The sequence below is a fragment of the Leptinotarsa decemlineata genome, unplaced genomic scaffold, assembly GCF_025532065.1.
Source record: "Leptinotarsa decemlineata unplaced genomic scaffold, Ldec_3_MD MMD2_P_RNA_scaffold_6, whole genome shotgun sequence".
NCBI lineage: Eukaryota > Metazoa > Arthropoda > Insecta > Coleoptera > Chrysomelidae > Leptinotarsa > Leptinotarsa decemlineata.
In genome coordinates, this window is record NW_027412533.1 from 6,645,594 (window position 1) to 6,666,902 (window position 21,309).

At 33.8% G+C, this 21,309-nt stretch overlaps 1 protein-coding gene across 6 annotated transcripts in view; it reads left to right on the plus strand.

Annotated features, from left to right (window-relative positions):
* Nucleotides 1–21,309, plus strand: part of LOC111505964 (uncharacterized) — a 405,865-nt gene that overhangs the window by 39,094 nt on the left and 345,462 nt on the right. For all 6 annotated transcript variants that reach the window (XM_074169892.1, XM_074169899.1, XM_074169896.1 and 3 more), the window contains exon 2: nt 12,062–12,116. The gene's annotated coding sequence lies outside the window, so the exon portion shown is untranslated. The remainder of the gene's footprint in view (nt 1–12,061; nt 12,117–21,309) is intronic.

Genomic DNA, 21,309 nt, shown 5'->3' on the forward strand with positions numbered 1-21,309 from the left:
TTCCAATAATTCATTCGTTAATTCGACTGAAATTTGAATAGAGAAATTCCAGTCGCTTACTGTATTTTGAAAATATCTACTCTGCCAAAATTGATTTTTACTTGTTCGGAGTACATAACGAAATCATGCTGTAGATTTATTGCCGCTTCAGGCACTCACACGAATTATGCATAAACTGAACATCCGATTTATTCCGGTTTATTTTCCGTTTGAACGTGGATTAAACTTTGTATCGATCTAGGCTTCTGTTATTCCGTTTATTGAGATGTAATGGTTTGATGGAAATTTCCTTTGAACCTTTGATGTCCGTTTCAATAAAGAGATTATCAGAAGCCGTGAGGTCTGACTGAAATCGACTTGCAAATATTCGTAATGGTTTGAATTGAGGATTTGATTTAGATGAAATTGGATGATATCAAAATTCATTTCATCCCTTGTTTTGCCCATGTTTTGTCCATGTTTTGCTTTAAAAATAGCATTATCAATAAGATTTTTGCTACTTTGAAACCGTCTGATTTGTCAAATCTTTAAAATCTCTGAAAAACACATAAGCTTCAAGGGCTCACTGTTTTATTCTTCACATCTCTTCATAACACTTATTTCAACAATTTCGTTGCTGTAGGTATTATTTTGTGCTGATAGTTTATTCGATATTTTCCAATAACTTTCACTTTAGCTTTCTTTAGCTTTCACTTTCTTCTCCAAAAGACTTTGAAAAAATCATATGAGTTTTGAGGTTACATGTGTTCTATGGAAGAAAAGTTCATATTGGATTAGATGCAGCCTCAGAGTAACAAAAGACAATAGAGAGGCCATTTCCATCCTTACATTGAAGGCAGCATAACTTTGTTTACGGGAAGTAAGTTGGATCATAAAACAGTGGCGGTTGGTTCAGTTGATAATCGAAGGGACATTATATATTTATAAAATAAATCATTTCGGGTGGAAATGTATTCTTGATACGGTGATTATATAAGGTGGAAATGAGGAGGATGATTAGGACATAGATGATAGTTTTGATTCGAGTTGCATTCAGATCAGCGACAAATTTTGAGCAATTATCGTGGGCGTAATCAGGGTTCAGATCCTGTTATGTTGTGTTTGAGTTGAATTTGGCACAAGTTAGGTTTGGTTTTCTTCTTCGAGTACATTTTGTTCTCACAACTTCATTAGGATGAGAAAAATCCTTATTACCTGACAATAAAACTTCCATAGTGTGAGAAAAAATATGAATAATTTTGAAATAAGTAGTGACAGCTCGAATATATTTTTACAAGTTCTTCATATGTTCTGGACATAATTTCGGTTTTTCACAAATTGCTTCCATAATGTAATTCATTACTTTGATACTTGCATACAACACGAAGGCAGTCTCTGCCTCATTTTCATTCCACCTGCAGCTAGAGCCTCCATTATACAGCCTTATTTTATTCATGTCTCCTCTATATGAACAATATACATCGATTATTCCGAAGCTATATCTATACACTTCTCATGCCTATTTCTGATATTAGGTTACTATTTTTTCTACCAGAAGATAACGATTTTTTTTATTTGTCAAAAAAGTCACCAGGAAATAGTTCTTAATCCATCATATATGAGTGACCTGAAAATCTTCAATTCAAATTATTGCATTTTGCGTGACATATTGGTATGAAATTGTCCAACCAATCTTAATGAACTAAAGTCCATGTAATGGTTTTGTTGCAAAATATGCTTGGCGACTGCTGATTTTCCTGGTCTCCCATATTTTAGGCGTGTTCCTCATATCTTATTTTGATAGATCTTTTTGTTTGTTCATAATATTTTGCATCGCAGTCCTTACATTTTTCGAATTCTCGACTTTGTCCTTTCGATTTCGAAAAAGGTTATGTAGTGTAATATTTTTTTCAAAAACTTTCGTCGTATCTATAAGTCAAGATTTCATTAATTCTGAACCTAAAATTTTTCTTCCTCATGATATCATCTACGATACCCCTCGAGAAACCGTTACTGACTGCTATTTCCTGTATTGTCCGTGTTTCTTTTGTGAACCTGTCATGTGTGACAGGAAAAGTCCAAAGACGATGCACTAGAAAATTCAGCCCACCTTTGTGATGTCCAAAGGGATATACCTATCAGGAATATACCTGATGAATTTCATTAGTTCGGACTTCCATTGTCTGACATTATATAAAATAATTTAAAATCCCTGAAATAACTAAAAAAGAATAATTAAAAATAAAAGAAGAAGAATAAAAATTAATAGCTGAAAAAACAGTTATATTAAGCAAAATCCCTGAAATGAAATAAAATACAAGCAAAAATGAAACAAATTGAACAAAAAATAAATGAAATAAATTGAAAAATTAAGAGATTCCAAGCCAAGTTAATTCACGACGTTTCGATTGTTAGGATCCACAATCGTCTTTGGGTGATGACTTATCACCTAGAAGAGGTATCTATGGTATAAATAAGAATAACAATGTACGTATATTTAGTTTAATGTTTCTCTTGAAAGTGATCACTTTGTGATCCAAACACCTGTCAAGATGATAAAAGAACGGTTTGGTGTTGGGATAGAACTCCAATAGTATTCATGAAAAGAGAAATGAAAATTTCTATGTTTTTTACCACTTTCAATTGTACTAACGTTACTGCAGTTTCGTCCTATATGGACGTTCTCAAACTAATACAATAAACTTAGTTTATTGTAATACAAAACAAGTAATACAATACAATAAACTAAGTTCATACAAGTCATTAAACTGAGTTTATTGTATTACTTGTATTGTATTGTATTACTTGTATTGTATTACAATAAGCTAAGTTTATTGTATTAGTTTGAGAATGCCCATATAGGACGAAACTGCAGTAACGTTAGTTACAATTAAAAGTGGTAAAAAACATATGAATTTTCATTTATCTTTTCATTATGATTTCCTAACACGTAGTAACGGCTACATCCATCAATTTATCAATAATATTCATTGCTATACCGAAGGTTCCAAACAGTACATCACAAATACAGATGTATAGATGGAATAAAAAACTCTCTTGAAACAACTGTTTCAACATGCACATCGAATTAAGCGTAAAAAGTTCTTGATAAAAAACTAGTTCCATATAAATATTTGATTACGAAAGAACCATATTTTTGATTCTGTTAGCATATTGTTTTCATATAATTGTTTTCATTTTTTTAAAATATGTATTTTTGAGAATATTTTGATCGATGCCATTTGTCACTACCTCAAATTCAATTCTTCGTCGCCGATTCATTCTCCAAAAGAATTAGTATATTTAGTTGTTCACATACGCATACGTAACAATCTCATGGAGTTTCGTGAGATATCACTCGAAAAAATTGAATGGTTATGATATAACGAATCTCGGTAAAATTGGTTTCCATTCGGCTGAACAATGAGATTGTAAACAAAAATTATAATAAGTTACGTCAAGTTGATAATTGCGGCGCAACAAACTCAAGTTGTCTAATCGAGTTCACTTTCGTTTTTTCATTTTCTCATACTAATTTATTCAACGCACTAGTGTATATCTAATTAATTGAGAACATTCATTAAGTAATACACTTTTTCTAAGGCTTGTGAATAATTCAGTTCTGATTGTGTAGAATTATAGATTACTACTTTTTTTCGATTATTGTTTCCACAATTCGTTTATTATCAACTTTTGATTTCATCATTGTTCAACATATGTTTGGTATCGTGTATTATGAATCAGCAATCCCTCATTTTTATGTCTGAAACAATTCATCACAAGCTTAATTGGTTTACGTGATTTCTTCTACTAAAAATTAAAAATAAAAAGTATTCTTTTTATTTATAAAAAGTATTCATTTTTATTTATTCCATCATATTATATATGATGGAATCGGCCGATACTTGATGAAAATCCATAACTAACGTATTCTACAAGAGAAATTTTCATTAAACAATTTTACAAATCCCAACATGTGTTTCGCCACTTCAGTGAAGACACGCCCGATGAAGCCATTGTATGGCGAAACACGTGTTCGTTTTTGTAAAATTGTTTACTGAAAATTTCAAAATAAAGTGATTTAAGAATACGTAGGAGAATTATTGTATGAGAATGTCCTTATTCGATGTGGAGTCAGTATAGTGTTTGTGTGATTTTCTGAATTTTTTCGTAGATTTAGAAAAATATTTCATAATTTTCTGATGGTGATTTCGGCTGCAGTTTTTTTTATCGAAAACGTCTTGTGATAATAATTCCACTTTGGCGAACGTTTAATTTATGACTGAAAAATTTACAAAACTGATGACAATAAAATAATATTCAATATATTATCAAAAAAATGTATTGAATCCTAAATAGTTTTCCCAAAAAATGAGTTTGCAACAATGCAAAATCAACATTGTTGGTTATGATACAACTTACAGTTTCAACATTCCTTCCTTCCTTCCTTCTTTCATTTCCATCAAAGAAGAAATTCTTATTCGATTAAATTATTAGTATGTTTGAATATAGGATTCGAATATTTTCATGAATTGAATTCAAAACAGAGAGATGGAGAAAGGCATCCAAATTTTCACTCAATGTGAGAGTTTACCCTCAGCAACTTTCAATGCTTAATGAAGCTCAGATCAGACCTTCTTTGAAGTATTGTTCTCATGTACGGAGCTCCGCCACTGAGCATACCCTGAAGCTGCTGTATTCCATCCAGAAAACATCCACCTCTTAGAACCTCTTAGAACGCTTAAAGTTTTCCTGTAGTGGTAGTAGTGTAGTAAAGCCCCTCTCTTGCATATAGGCCTGCGCTGAGACGTATTCACTTGTCAGGACATGTTCTCCTGACTCAGACCGGAATGTGAAGCTCTGGAATTATACCTGTTAATCAAATTCTGGAATATCCTCTTCAGCAGCGATAAAGGCATACTGAAGAGACTCCAGTTGAATGGTAGATATTGAGGTTGGATGTGCAAGATTTTCACCTTGATTCCCGCAGCAATATTTTTATATTCGTTAGCTACATCGGACAATACGGTCAGCTATGTAGGACTTTCTTTTGTCTCTGTTGTTAACCTAACCAGATGGAATTTGTTTTCACTCCTGATCCAGATTCAGCTTGCCACGTTCAAAAGTTTGGTGCAAAGCAAGTCCACTGACTCATAATTGGAATCTTCAGTTACTTCAGGGCTTCAGAGAGAAGGAAATATCAGGAGCTGATAATTGTTGGTTCAAAAACACCTTTCGGCTCTGGTGCAGGCCAGAATTATCATACTGCCTAGGAACCAATGCGACCAAGTGGAAATTTACGCTACTGAATTATGTATGGAGAAATTGAAAGGATCCAACCTCATACACAAGTCAATAAAAATATTCGCGGGCAGTCAAGCGGCGTTGGAAGTTCTTGGCTCCTATCGAGCAACGTCTACATTGGTAGCAAATTGCCAAAAATGACTCTTTTCGATAGGAAGACTCAACAGATTGTCTCTGGTCTGGATTCCTGGCCATACTGGCCTGGAAAGCAATGAGGCTGCTGACTCCCTTGCAAAGGAGGGTACTGCAAGCAGTTTCCTTGGAACAGAACCTGTCATTGGAATTACTTTAGGCTTTGCCAAATAAAGATTGAACACCTGGATGGCAAGAAGATTTATGGACTTCTGGGAGAGTATTTCAGCATTGGCTCCCTCTAAGGCGTTTATTCACCCTTTGAAGCTTGAAATCAAACAGTTGTCGGACTACAGTAGGGATGAACTACGATGTCTAACAGGCCTTCTTACAGGTCACTGTCATTTGAATCATCATATGCAGAGACTTGGACATTTGGAAGACAGTGTGTGTCCCTTCTGTTTGGAAAATGATGAAACAGCAGAGCACATACTTCGTGTCTGCCCCGCTGGGGAACGAATCAGGTTTTTAGAGTTCGGCAGAGCCGTACTCCTACCATCTGACCTGAAAGACCACTCACCATACAAACTAATTAGCTTCGTTAAGGAGCTAGGTTTAATTGGTTGAGTGTGAATAGGTATGAGCCACAATATACCCTTGCGGGTTGCGATGGAGGGTTGAATATACCCACTCACTTTGGACCTAACCTCGCCTAACCTAACCATACTTCAGGGCTCTGCAGGAACTCATGGAACGCATTAGACGGTAGTTCCAGCAGAGAGACAGTGAACAAAGACAGCTAACCCCGCTAATGAGACAGCTAATGAAAAATGAAAATCTCTGTGTTTTCACCACCTGTATTTGTAGCCAACGTTACTGCAATTTATTTGAAACGGTCCTTATAGGGCATTGGTCCTTATGTCCTTATAGGACGAATCTTCAGTAACTTTAGTTACAAAAACAAACAATATAAACTTAGTTTTATTTTCATGTTGTAATGGTTACATTCATCAAGTTTAGTTGAGTAATCCAAATTATACTCATTAATATTCTGTGTATATTACTTTCTTAGTTATTTGATGATAGGAAAACCCATTTCTTCCACCACATGAGCAATGATTGAGGATTTACTTTCCAGGTTGGCAAATTTCTACTCATAAAGTATTAGAAATTCATCTTCTGGAATTATGTGTGAGAATGAGTTCAAATCAAGAAACAGGTGTTTATTGCTAGGGCACCCAATTCATTGTCGTGCAAGAATATCGTCTCCATTAGAGAATTTCAACATTAATAGTTCATTTATTCTAGAGTTGTGTTCAACAAGATAAATTATTTTACCTTGAATGAGAATATTCACAACATTTAAATGAATATGTTTATATTCCATTTCATAAGTTGAAGGTGACAAATTATGGATGGACTGACCCGTTATTTGATGAATGTGAATTCTCCTTGATACCTGGAACGTGATGACAGATCTCTTTGGAATAGTACTGAAGATATTCTCATTTATATTTCAATCATTATAACAATTTTCATCTTGATAAAATGAGCTGGTGTGTATTTTCAATTTGGAATTTGATTTTTATCATTATCACGTATTATGCTGTAATGTGAAATATGTTCAATCATGTTGAAAAGAAAAATAAATGTTATCATCTGTGTTGTTCTCAAATATATAATTATTGTGTTTTGTAAAATAAGAAATTTTGACCTACTTTCAGGGTAGGGTTGATAGTTTCAAATGAGAAATTGGCACTGCAACATGATGGTTGATGTTTATAGTGTTTGTGTGAAAGTGAAAATGATTATTTGAGTTCGCAATATAATTCAGTTGCCTAAAATATTCCGCAGCAAGACACATCAACTGATTTCACTATATCGATTGATTATCCCCTAGTAAGAACTTCCACAAGTATCAAATTCGTCGAGACCTGAATTCACATTGAGGATATTTATTGTGGGATGCTCCGAGAAAATACGAAGCGAAAGCTACATCAAACTATAAATTATCTTTGAATGTTGTGCGAGAGCAATTTGTCTGGCGGCTAGTTATTTTCTCTCTCATCAAGTCCTGGATATTCTTCAGTCGCAAAATAACCACCGCCAGCTTCATGAAAACACGAACGAAATTAAAATTAAGAAGTGCACCAAGTAGAAACCGGCGGAAGGAAATAAAGTTTATAACCCATCCTGAAAATTAATGAAGCTTGTTGAATTTTCATTAAATTTTCATTAGAATTATTATCCGGTCGTAGGATCGTTATTAACAGTAATTCCAGATGTCGCTGTCGTCTAGTTTGTGTTTTATCTCGAGTGCTATCAATAAGTCGCTGTCTAGCACAGAGCTAGGGTTTCTTGATACTTTCAGTTATATTAAGTCTCTTAACGTCGACAGAAAATTACGGCATCGTATAAAAGTAATACAACCCTTATGGTGCAAATGACACTCTCGATGTGATGAAACGATTCGTTTTTGCGACATATTTCAGCGTAAGCCGCCGCCTAGAGAGACAATTTCAGCTATTCTCGCTGGGAAATGGAAGGATTCTCTAATCAGGACGAATTCAGTTCTGTAAAATTGGGTGATTCAATTGTAAATTGTCAAAAGTCTTAGAAGAAACGTGATTTGGGTTGAGCTTTCGAAATATTTTTCAGAAATATTCTTTATTGATTATTTCCTTCAAAGCGATGAAATATCAATGTCGCAATTGACATTTTCAATTCGATTCAAAACATTATTCTTCGCCAATAAATCAGTTAATATAACCTAGGTAATCCTAAAAAGTGGTTTTGTGTGCAACAAAGGCTTAGTCTATAGAATGGCGAAATTGAAAACTAGCTGAGATGGTTATAACTCGAGATATCAAAGACGAAATCAAAGCCCACATTGATTTAACCATAAACAAATATCTGACCGATCAGCTAGGTATTTATAAAAACCCTCTTCGTTATTGTGTCCAAGGCTGCCGCCGAAACCATCAGCAAAAACATTCGAATTCGGGAACAAAAAGTGGAAGGGCTGGAAAATAAACGCCTACAAGTGAAACAGGATACGAAAATACAGGGTGATTCACTTCACTGAAATTTATGAAATGGAGCAGCTCTCTGAGATGAATGATCTGAATGATTTGAAAATTAAAATAGATATTGAGGAGCGGGGAGAGTCGACAGTAACAGCAAATAATAACTTTACTAGAAAACAAGGGAATTGGCGTTGTAATAAGAAAAGATCTCACGAAACAACTAGTCGACTATTTCATCAACGCAATTGAGAAAACATCACCAAGAAGTGTAGGAATAAAATCAGGAAAAATTTTCATGAATGTTGGAAACAAATTTTCAATTATTAGGTCATATCCTGAAATAAATAGACTTTTTCCAAAGTAGAATATTAAAAAAAATGTAATATTTGGATAGGAAAAACGAATTTGCAATAATAAAAATTGTAATAAAGAAAAGAGAAATGGAACTTTCTTTGTATTTTACCACTTTAATTGTAATTACCGTTACTGCAGTTTCGTCCTATACTTATATTTTCAAACTTATACAATAAACTTCAATAAATATACAATAAACAAAATTATATAAGTTTGAAAATGTCCGTATAGGACGAAACTGCAGTAACGTTAGTTACGAATAAAAGTGGTGAAATGATAGAAAGTTTCATGTCTCTTTTCTTCATAATGATTTCCTACCACGTAGTAACGGCTACATCCATCAATTCAGTAATAATTGTATCAGTGATTTTACTACATATTGGTCTTTATTATATGTATTTTGAGAATTTATTCTACATTGTATGTCTTCATTTATTTGGTCAGATGCTAGAACTCCTGAATACACTGTATGAGTTCGAAGGGTCAAAGTGACTCACTTCAATTACAGAAAACTGGAAGGTGGAATCACTGAGATTTCAGCATTTCAAATTATACAGCATTTTATAATGATTCCTAATATAATCAAAATTATGGTATCTCTTTGACGGAAACGAAGCTTTTGAGAATAATTTTATTCTGAAACAATTTCTGAAATATACTATAGGCATAACAGCTTCTCACAGACACCCTTCTACTAACACTTAAACTTATATAAAAGAGCTCTAAACATACTTCTTCCAGGATAATGATTTAGAAATTTTCATTAGGGATATGAACATAAATTCATTAGATACGGCAGCTTACGACATCAAACTTTATATTCCTAATGGACATGGATTCATTTCTTATGTCTGATAGAGTGGTCAACGATTCAGCCTCGTGTTTGGATCACATTTTTGTACGGTTAAAAAATCAACCACAGAATGATGCCACTATCGACGCTAACGTCATTGAAAATGACACAATTGATAACTACTCAGTGATCTTCGAAGTGAATCTATCACCATCCAGAAATTTCTTGAGAACTAATGACGCACTAGCAAATAGCCAAGAAAAAATAAATTACACAAAATTGAGAGCACTATCAAAATCCAAAACATGGCAATAATTTCACTTTATATCATAAACAAAACTGAAAAATTTGTACTAAGGAAAAAGAAAATACGTAGACTCAAACATTGGATTACTACAAGTCTCATGAATCCACCTTGAACTAGAGACAAACTAGACAGAGATTGAAATCAAATTCATTGGCCAAATTTGAAAAAAGTTACAAAGAATAACGAAAAACTGGATACGTCAATGAATGAAACTCACAGAAAATAATTATAAAAAAATAAATTAGGAAATATGAAAGGTAATTTCGAAAGAACATGGAAAGTCATAAATTAAATTTTATCTGATATAAAATAAATAAAGAATCCGTAGCAACTAAGATCAAACAAAGTGAACATGGGAAAAATGAGACAGAAAATGGAAAGGAGTCAAATTTATTCTACAACTTTTTCACTAACATTGGCACTGAAATGGCTGAAAAGATTGTGTACTTATATGTGCCTGATAATTTTCTGTTTGACATTCACGTAAATGCATCTACATTTTTTGAAACTGCAACTGGAAATCAAATAATCATACTTTTATCCAAGCTTAAGAATAAGTACTCTCCAGGTCCAGACAGACTTACTACAGAAAGGATAGAAAATATCCACCCTCACATTATAGACTCCCTTATTCAAATCCTGAATTTATGCTTACAGCATGGTATTTTTCCATTTCACTGGAAATAGTCTATAGTTACACCTATCTTCAAAAACGGTGATCTAAAAAACAATTTTTTTATTCAGCTGAAATCTTTGAACATTGCATCACAAGGAGACTGTTAATGTTTTTCAGGGAGCATAATGTTATAACAAAACATCAATACGGCTTTATACGGAAATATAATACTAAAAATGCTATCTTAGATCTCTCAGAAGAAATCATAATTTCTCTTGACAAATCATCTGAGTGTGGACTTGGACAAAGCATTTGAAAATGTGTTCCATGATGCACTGTTGAAAAAACTTGAATGATATGGTATTGGGGGAATATTGACACAACTTTTTCAAAACTATCTCAGTGGTAGAACCCAGCAAGTTGAAATCGGTAAAACCCAAAGTTCACCTCATTTCCCCGGGTTCATGTTTATCTGCAAACCAAACTCAGTGAGATTTTAATCCAATATTTGGAACATAGTTTGATGTGGTTGACAAATTGAAAGTCAAATTCAGAAACATCAAAGACGAAGCCTGTTATGATAGGAATAATTTTTTTTCAATATTCCAATTTTTCAATAAAGCATGATAACTTCATCATTGAAAGATGAAATCTGGTTCCATTCAAAACAGAAAGAATCCAATGTAGCGACTGTAGGAAAAAATAAAGTTGATGATGGTGGCCGGAAGACGAAACGTCGAATAAAAAATTTGCAAACACCATTATGCAGCAGGGAAAAAGTGTCAATGTGAAAAAATTTATTTTTCAATCTGGTGAAAAAGCCAGAAAAGAATAAAAACCATTTTCTGAAATTTCTGTTTCTTCCGGATATACTCGGAATTTCAGAACTTTCTCAACGGCATGTTGTTAGTCAGGTAAATATGTAACTTTACCCTAATTTAACCATCTTCGTATCTCTCGTAGTTTCCAAGATCCCAATGGTGAGGATCGAATTTGAAACACCCTGTCTTGCAGTTATGCGTTATATTGTTCCTAATCATATATTCGATTTGAGTTTTCAGTATTGTCAATGCTGCTTTTGTTACAATATATCCTAAACTTCTCGTTCCAGTTGCTAATTTTCATATATAGGAACTTAGTTTTTTACCGCTTTCTGATTTAAAATATTACTGATGGTAAAATAATTGATCCATAGTTATTTGGGAGGTGTTTGTGTTTACAACTGCTAAGATGATTTCATTGGCGGATAAAGACCAGAAGAAATTGAACTACTTCAAAATTCATTCAATACTTTGTCTTTGAGGATTGTAAAGAGGAAATAATACAATGGTAGTATTTTCCTTCGAAAATCAACTGTAGGGTAAAATAAAAATTGTTCACAAAATAAATTTGATTTTCCTATTTTTATCGCTACTATTGAATCATCCGCTTGTGATAGCAGATAGAAAAATTGTATTCATACCAAAGCTGGAATAAAATGGAATACATTTTTTTTGTTCATAAGAAACCGGTCAGTGTTATCGTAACCCACTCGAAACGAAGTGTAACTGTTCAGTGGAATATGTTCACAAATGATTCTTCTCGTGCTCTATATTTCCTTTTTGTTTCAGGTGTTCTGTGTAGTGTTTCGGAATTTTCCAACCAGGCAGTGAGAAATTACCTGTTGTGAGTACCCATTTTTTATATGTTCAATCAGTGAGACTTCAGTAAAAATGATGAATGAATTTAGTCATTATCAGAATGTAAAAATTCAACGTAAAAATGAATAGCGACGCAGTTCTAAAATATTCGAAAAGAAAAATATGATACTTTGGAAGAAATTAATAATTTTTTCCAGGTTTCAAGTTCTTTTTTTAATAAATCGCATTTTTCTACAAAAAAATTCCACCGAACTCAAAATACCTATTTTCAAAAAGGGTAACCAATTATGTACAAATTATTAGTCGATCATCTCTCATCATCAACTTCTCGAAAGTGTTAGAAGAAGTATCAAGAGGATTCTATTCATACCTTGGAAAATTATCTCTGAAAACTTATAATGATTTCAGCCTAGGGTTACTTCCCCAGAACCAATTGAAAAGTTAGTTAAGAAAATCTTAATTAATTTGGATGAACAAAAACGTTCTCTTGCTATATTCTTAATTTCAACTAAGGCTTTAGATACAGTCATTTTCATTCGTCTCATCAAGTCCCTTACGGATGCTGAGATTTATTTCAGTATTCCCAAAACTATGAATTATGGCATACCTCAAAGAACCGTCTTAGGTCTCTTACTTTTTATTGTATATGTTGTTCAATTATTTGTATTAAATGTTATTGGTGAGGTGATAGTATTTGCAGACGAACTGTTGTTAACTATAGCGATGTTGATTCAACTAACCTATAAACAGAAGCATAAAAACGAATATAAAATATCTAGGTTTGTACATTGATAGTCACCTGAGGTGGAATGCTCCTTCAGAATTCATTATGGTGAAAATCAATCATATTTTTATGAATAATTTGACAAAGATGATGAGATATGATCGAGTGATAATCAGTTCTACGTAATGTGGAACAGATTTCGTTTTCATTCAATATTCTCATCATTATAATTGATTTAAACGAGTCGTTGATGAACCAAATTTCTAAAAAAACTCATGAACGAAATAAGAATTTACAATTATTCGAAAAAATATATTTTACCATAATTTTTACTCGCGATGCAATATTACTCCAGAGTATATAATAACCTACCCCAACTTGTCGTCGAGAAATTCATCTCGGAAACTTTGCAACTTCCTCCATATTATGCCAGTCCTCTATACCCCCACCATGCCTCCGGAAAACTTGTTCATGTAATAAACAGGTTTCATATGAAAAGGATTTCTCCCTTGTCGTTGATCAATAACGCGAAGACGCATAACATTGTGAACAGGATATACTTTGACTTATATTGAGGCAATCGAAATTTCACCAATGAACGAAGTATTCATAAAGATAACAACTCTATGAATATATCGCTTCACTAGATATATGACATAATAATAGATATATGCGTCAATGATTTGATTTGAAGAAAACCATCATAACTTCATCTGTTTCATACTGGGTGAAATAAAGTAAAAGGCAGCAATGTACAAAACTGTAACACGGGTTTCATAGGACTCAACTTCTTCAGCCATGTATTCATATTCATAACTGTAAATGTAATATTTCCGTATTCTAAATGCGATGTTCTATAGTAGACGATATTTTTGTGTATGCAGTTCTTCAGGAATTACTTTTCGCAAATCATCAAGAATTATCAGTTATAATGAGTTTTCAAATCGCCGGAACGAAAACTTTTGTAAGGCTACCAAAAATGATAGTTCAACTTCTTTTGAATTTTCATCAGAGTTGGTTACAAGTGAAGGTGAAATTGAAACCTCCGGCGTAAAATGAGTACAAAAAAAGACACTTTTCTCAATTACCAGAAATACTCTTCTCGACGCACGTTTCACCTATCAAGTTGTCGTTTTCAGGAGATGAAGAAATCTTACTTCCAATTCTGAAATTAGTATTTATTCGTGCTAATAGGAAACTTTCACTTTCCTGTACACATCAATAATTCTTTCTGGAAATATACGGCAAATTTCGTTCACAAATTTGTGATAAATTTCAACGGAATGATTCATGAAGAGGAATATAATGGAACCTTTCCCACTCTCCTTAGTCCTTATGCCGCACTTTTTTGTTGCCATGTACCGATACCAATAATTTCAGACAGTTCTCATATGAACGTTTGTTCTCTGAACGTATTCTGATGGCTCACCTAGTTTGACCCATATATCTGGCACACAGATCATTTCATATATTCCCGCCCTTCCATTTTCCAACATCTTGTTTTTAGGGTAACCTAACATTCGTTGAAGTGGGCAAAAAGTTTTGAAGGCTATTGGATTTTTTTAATTTTTTGGTTCAACTCATAATAACACAACCCCAAATATTGAGTTCACGAATGGAATTGGAAACGACGAGGAGTAACCATTCTTGAATGTGATGAAATAATCGGGATCTAGAATTTAATGTCTATAGGAAGAATATCAGTACTTTCAGCCATATTCCCGATAGCTCACATAATTTTCCACAACACAAAATGGCAGGACTGAACTTTCACGACATTTCGACATGATGGTTGATGACTCCTCCCAAATAATTATTGAATCAGCATCAATAGATATAGCAAAAACTAGTCCACGAATATGGTAGGAATATAAAAACTCAAGAAGACACATAATCAAACCAAGCAAGCGCACGTCTTGAAAAAATTATGTGTCGAATATGATAAAAAATTGATCAAATGAATGGTTCAAGGGAAAATTTCAGAGTATCTTTCTCAATAAATGATAGCACCACTACCTCCAACAGCCAGGATACTGCCAATGTATCAGCTGATAATTTCCAAAAATTATCCAGTTATTGAAGTTACGAGCATAATTGATAATCCTTCCTATGAATGTCATAAAATGAATGGACTTGAAGACGCCTTGAAGTACACACCGCTGCTCCGGGACTAGACGATATTCCAAATATATTTTTCTCGAAACTCCCTCATCTCATTGGAATATAGAGTGAAAATTTCACTTCATTGAAGTTTCCAGTGAACTGGTCAAATGGTTAATAATTCCATTGCACAAATCCACAAACCACTATCTAACCCCTATCTATAAACATATCTCCCTTTAATACACCATGTGCAAGATGAAAAAAATCCTCAATGCCAGTTTACAATTTCTCCGCAACACTCCGCATCAAAACGTTTTTCGACAAAATCTTTTCACTACTGACAACTCGGTTAAGCTACAATGTGGTTATGTTAGGTTAGGTCCAAAGAGAATGGGTCTATTCGACCCTCCAACGTAAGCCGGTTTGTTTGCATGGTGAGTGGTCTTTCAGGTCAGATGGTAAGAGTACGGCTTTGTCGAACTCTCAAAACCTGATTCAGTCTCCAGCGGGGCAGGCACGAAGTATATGCTCTGCTGTTTCATCGTTGATGTGGTATTCGGATAGTCAAGGTGCAAGATTCTCACCTTGATACTCGCGACAACCTTCCCATATGGGGGTTTTTACACGTCGGGGCAGGCACGAAGTATATGCTCAGCTGTTTCATCGTTAATGAGGTAGTCGGATAGTCAAGGTGCAAGATTCTCACCTTGACACTCGCGACAACCTTCCCATATGGTGGTTTTTGCACGTCAGCTACACCTGACGATGTCTTAGATTCAGCAGGTGCAGGGCTTTTTCGCCTCTGATTTTGGTGAATCAACACTTGAGCGCAAACGTTTGCTAACCTGCTCATGGGGGATTGTTTCTCCACCTGGGACAGATTCTGCGTACCCCGCTCAAGAATTTGGTGCAGGGCGGGTTCATGAGGTCCTCGCTCTTGAGGAGACAGTCGATTCGACGTTTCCTGGCTGCACCACCAAACCTGTTTTTCAGATTCAGTTATTGGATCAGAAGTTGGAGAGTTGAGAAGCTCTCGCATCTGATATAAATTTACAAGGGGGTCAGTTGGAGTCGTAAGCTCGACATCCATCTCGTCTGTAGACTCAGCGTCAGAAAAAAAATTTAAGTTTACTCTATCCATAAAAGTCCCACGAGTAGCTAGGGAAAGAAGGTCCATCACGGCAGAGCCCCGCGTGACCGTGACAAGGCGATGCTACGACGAGAGGGCGCCCGGTATTTCGAAGGTTTCGTAGAGACAGCTGATAGGCTCATTGTCATTCATCGTCTCGGAACGGATACACATACCTTAGGATTAAGCCATCGTTGGTAATGTAGTATCCTCGAGAAATTTGTCAACAAGTATATGTTTTGACATTAAAAGAGCATTCGACATGGTGTGGAGGCGCAAAATTCCCAACTACCTGACCCAATGTAAACTTTAAGGATACCTTTCGGTTTATACTCCAAAGAATATTGAGTTTCCTTTTTTGTACAAAATGAACTCCTGGAAAGGCCTCATAGAAATATTGATTCATAAGTTATCCTCGTTGAAACAGACTTTATTTAAGGTAACAGGTAAGAACGTAAATTACAAATTTTCAAATTATTTGGATCCATTCTTCTGAGGGATTCTACTTCCATCCCAAATCCCATCCAGATCCCCATTCAATAAATATATTCAAGGGTTAAAATAGCTCTCACGCAAAAAATACCTTTTTTAAAACGCGGCCGGGCTTAGACGTGTCCTGTATGACGTAAAGCCTACGAAGGGGTTGGAAATAAACGATGTGTCGCCTTCTTGGAATAGTGCAGCGGAGCACCTATAAAAACGTTGAAAATGAAACGTGTTAAACGACCAGGAAAGTCTGACAGGATGAAACCCAATATAATCGAAGCACTGAAGTATTGCGAAGAAATATCTCGAATAATATTTTTTCGTACTGATGGTCGGTAATTTATTATCAACAAAATAACGAAGAATTGAAAAAATTGATACCAAAACAGCATTTTCATATTTTTTGGCCATAGAGAACCACCTCTCTGTGGAGAGAATTTGGGTTGAAGAATAGAAAACGTATTTCGCAGAAAGCGTATAAGGGTGATTTTTCAAAAAGGAAATCAATTTTGTGCTGAATTCAATGACATTTCTACAGAAAATGTGTTAGGAAATTTGTTGGACCGCAAAGGTGAAAACGCGATCCATGTTGACTTGAGATGTCGATTCGTAAACCGTCAAAATAATCACTGCATAAGTAATGGTGATACGTGTATTATCTTATTATCCGAATAATCAACCAACATTCAAATGAGACATGAATAAAATATAACAATAGAGACACATTCATTGTCTATGAAAGCTATTCATTTATCCAAATAAAATATAATTGTTCACGAGTGATTAATCATATAATCTGTTTTAACTTAATTAACAGTCAATTTTCAGTTCAAGAATGATTACCTGTTATGTCGTTATTTCGTTTTTTTATCTACCCTACACTTTATACCTTTGTATAATTTTACAAGTGAAAATGCATTTTATCTAAAGAAATTTCATTATAACACCTTTCTATAAATTTTTACGAAGAATTGAGAAAGTTATTTTCTCAAGGCTCAAGACTATTTTTGAAAATCACCCTCAATTTATTTTTCGGAAAATACATCAACACTCTTTTCAGTAAGCAGTACAAAATACTGGAAATGATCTCAAGTCAGAAATTTCAAATGAAACCCTTTATATTTTCAGACCATTTGATATAACATAAAACTTTGTTTAAACTAAGTGGGGTGTATTTTTAGGAAAGAATAATAATATAAGTGAAATTTGTGTAGCGGTTTTATGAGAAATATCTTAGTTGATTCCTATCGAATGTTTGCAGTACAAAATAAATAGAAAAAAGTATGATTCGTATGATTCAATGTTCATGTTTATATGAAAGTTGTTGTTTTCAGAGGTCTTTTTCTTCAACTTTTGTGTTTGAAAGCTACTTTTTTTATAATATTCACATCTCTGTAAATATTTTTTTTTCGAACTCTGTTGGTTTTTTCTTTCTTTGAGAGCCTTCCATATTGTTTGTATAAAGATGGATGAGTCAAAAGCCAAAACTTTTCTTTCCCATAACTTTTTTCCACGACGTAACAAAAATGACCATTTCCTTCTAAAATGATGCAGAGGGGACCATTTCTTCCTCTAGATTCATCATGGTGGCACTATAACATTATCAATGGAAATATTATGAAACCACCTTGATGAAGTGAGAAATAGAAGACGATGTTCGTTGAGTTTTCGAAAAACAATTCAACAATTGAAATTTCACACCAATTAACATATTTTTCATGATTCCTTGAGCCATTTTTCATTTCATTTCTATCGAAAGTCTTGGTAGGGAGAGTTATATTCCAAAACTTGACTTTGAAGTGAAGCTCTCGTACTAGAAAAAATGTTAAAGATATGTTCGTTTCAAAATTAACTTTTTACCCAGAAACAATTGAATGTCGCAGTGTACATTGATTTCATTTTCACCTAGAACATTATGAAAAAATAACAATTGACTAATTTTATGAAATTGGAAAAGCTTGGGCAGAAGTTGGAGAAAATAGTTTTTTCGAAATGGTGTTTTTCCGTCATTCCTTGGTCCAAAATCGCTAGTCTACAGCTCATCTACAGCTAACAAAAATTCAATAGTGTTAATTTTTGTTCGAATAACATTGAAATTGTATCGTGAAGATACGCAAAAAGGTCGATAAAGAATTTAAGTTGTGTAAGGAAATGGACGTTTGATTTTTTCTAATAATAACTTTTTCATTTTTGAGGGAATATTAGGGTTTTTTTGTTTGCGATACTTGTCTACGATACAACCAAGTTGTATCGTTTTGAAATGGTTTCGCGGTATACCGCTGTACTATATATTGAGGCTTACGCAGCTCATAACCAAAATGAACCCTCGTTACCTGCCATCGCGAGCAGTGAGATGCGGCATTGTTTTGCAACTGCGACAGTTTATGGATAGGCTGCCGTCGAGTTTTGAGAAACATTCACTAGACCGAATGCCCTTTCAGGATGGAGGGATGATTGCTGGACTGACCGGAATTGTATTCGTGGAAAATCGTCGTGTGTTCCGGGGTCCGGAATGGGAAGATTTCGGTTTGGAGAGGATTTCGAGAAGATTTGACTGGATTTGGGTTGAAGGTGTCGCTACATTACAGGGTAGCTCGAGATTTCTGATTATGCGAAGACATGTTAAGATTAATAGAAATCTGACATGCTTGTCATCAAATTATTTGAAGGAATTGCTTACTATTGAAATGGTTTCATATGGCAAAAAAACGTTGACAGATTTCAGCAAGAAATGGATAATATTCGTCAAAGAACTAAAATAAACAATATATGTATATAAGGGGTGGCTGAAGAAAATGATGGAAATCTACTGAATAAGATACTGGGCATTATAAATTCCAAAACAAATATGAAACTGGACTCTAACGATGTTCAAGTTGCATACAGGATTGGAGCACGTCATGAAATTTCTAAAAAAACAAGACCTTCAATAATAAAATTGTCTAAAGCTCACATAAAGTCTGAAATTTTCAAACGTGGCGAAACATTTAGAGGTACAAACATATTTTTCAAAGAAGATTTAACGAAATGCAGAAGACTGTTGTTAAAGGAAGCAAAATCCGTCTTTGGGGAAAAAATGCATGGTCATTCAATAGTCAAATCTATGCCACAATAAATGGAATGAAAACTAGACTCAACTGTATGGAAGATGTAACTAAATATGTTATTGATATACACTCAACTTGAATCATATATCACTCTCTTGTATCAATTGTATTAATGATGAATTTACATATATAAACTGTTGAAAATGTATCAGAAGCTCTAGATGTTAATTATTATATTTTAGGCCAGAGCAACCATATTGGAATCTAGCTAAATTATCTATTTTTATTCGAAGAATTGAGTTTCAGTTTCATCTTCTTTCACCTTCAATCTCTACCTGACACTTTTATTATATTTGATATTTTTCCTTATTTTCAATTTCTTAATTAATTTATTATATAAACACACCCACTTTCTCAAAACAATAGGACAAATATGCTGGACTTTCTAAACGACATGAAAAATTATGAGGAGAGAGAAACGATCATTAGTGATAGTTTGAAAGACAATGTGGAACGTTTCAGGGGTGAGAACTTTTTAAATATATTCCATCTCAATATTAGTATGCGAAAAAATTTTGATGAATTTCTCTTGTATATTCAGTCAGCCAATACAACAAATGTTGATATTATAATATTATCTGAATCATGGCAAATAGATTATATCCAAATTTTTTCCAATCCAAATTTTGAGATATTATATAATGAATCTCGTTTCAATCAGAACGATGCTTTGATAGTTTACATTGAGAAAAATATTAATTTCAATTCTGTAATAGTACACCTAAATGAAATCAACCTTTTAGAAATATCATTTTCGATAGGTAGTAGATCATATTTATTAACTGCATCATATCGTCCACCATCGTCTAATTTGGAAACATACTTATCAGATATTGAGTCCTACTTTGCTAACCAACCGGATGCTGAGTTAAAAATATTCATTGGAGACATGATGATCGCTGAAATGGGATTTTTTTCATTCATTAATAAACCAACCAGAGAAACGACTAACTTGTACAAGCCTAAATGACCACGGTTATGTGAAAATTTCAAAAAAATATAACATAAAAATCAATGCATATATATTCAAATGTGATATAACGGATCATTACATGATACTGTTACTGATGAAAATTTGAAAAAAACCGAGTTTTGCACGGAAAACTCATACACTGTCACTAACTATAATAAGCTCGTGAAAGCATTGAAGAAAGAGACTTGGGAGTCTATCATGCAATCCAGAGATCCAGAATCTGCATACAATACCTTTATTGTTGAACTAGAAAAGCATATTGATGATTGTACAAAAATAAAAAAGAATTAACTATAGTCTATTTCAAAAGAGTGTAGAGTAATAAAATCTCATTAAGTATTCAAAAGCGCTACAGGGTGATCCGTCAATAAATTCTGTCACTTCCCTAGTCCGCATTGCAAAATTATGTCGTTTCATAAAGAGCAGGTAGGTATCACCCTGTTTTAAGGGATTTGTCCATTGTTATCGACGGATAAATACTGAGCCAGAGGCGCGCTAGTGGGATAATTGCCAAAAGAATATGCATTCATAAAAATTATATTAAAGGAAATAAAAATTGAATACAGCAGAACAGTGTTATTAAAAAAAATATAAAATGTAACAATAAAATATATACGAACCGAAATCGGGAAATACTCACAAACACACACGAACGAACTTTACGTATTGAAACACTTGTGGGAACTTTAAATCAAT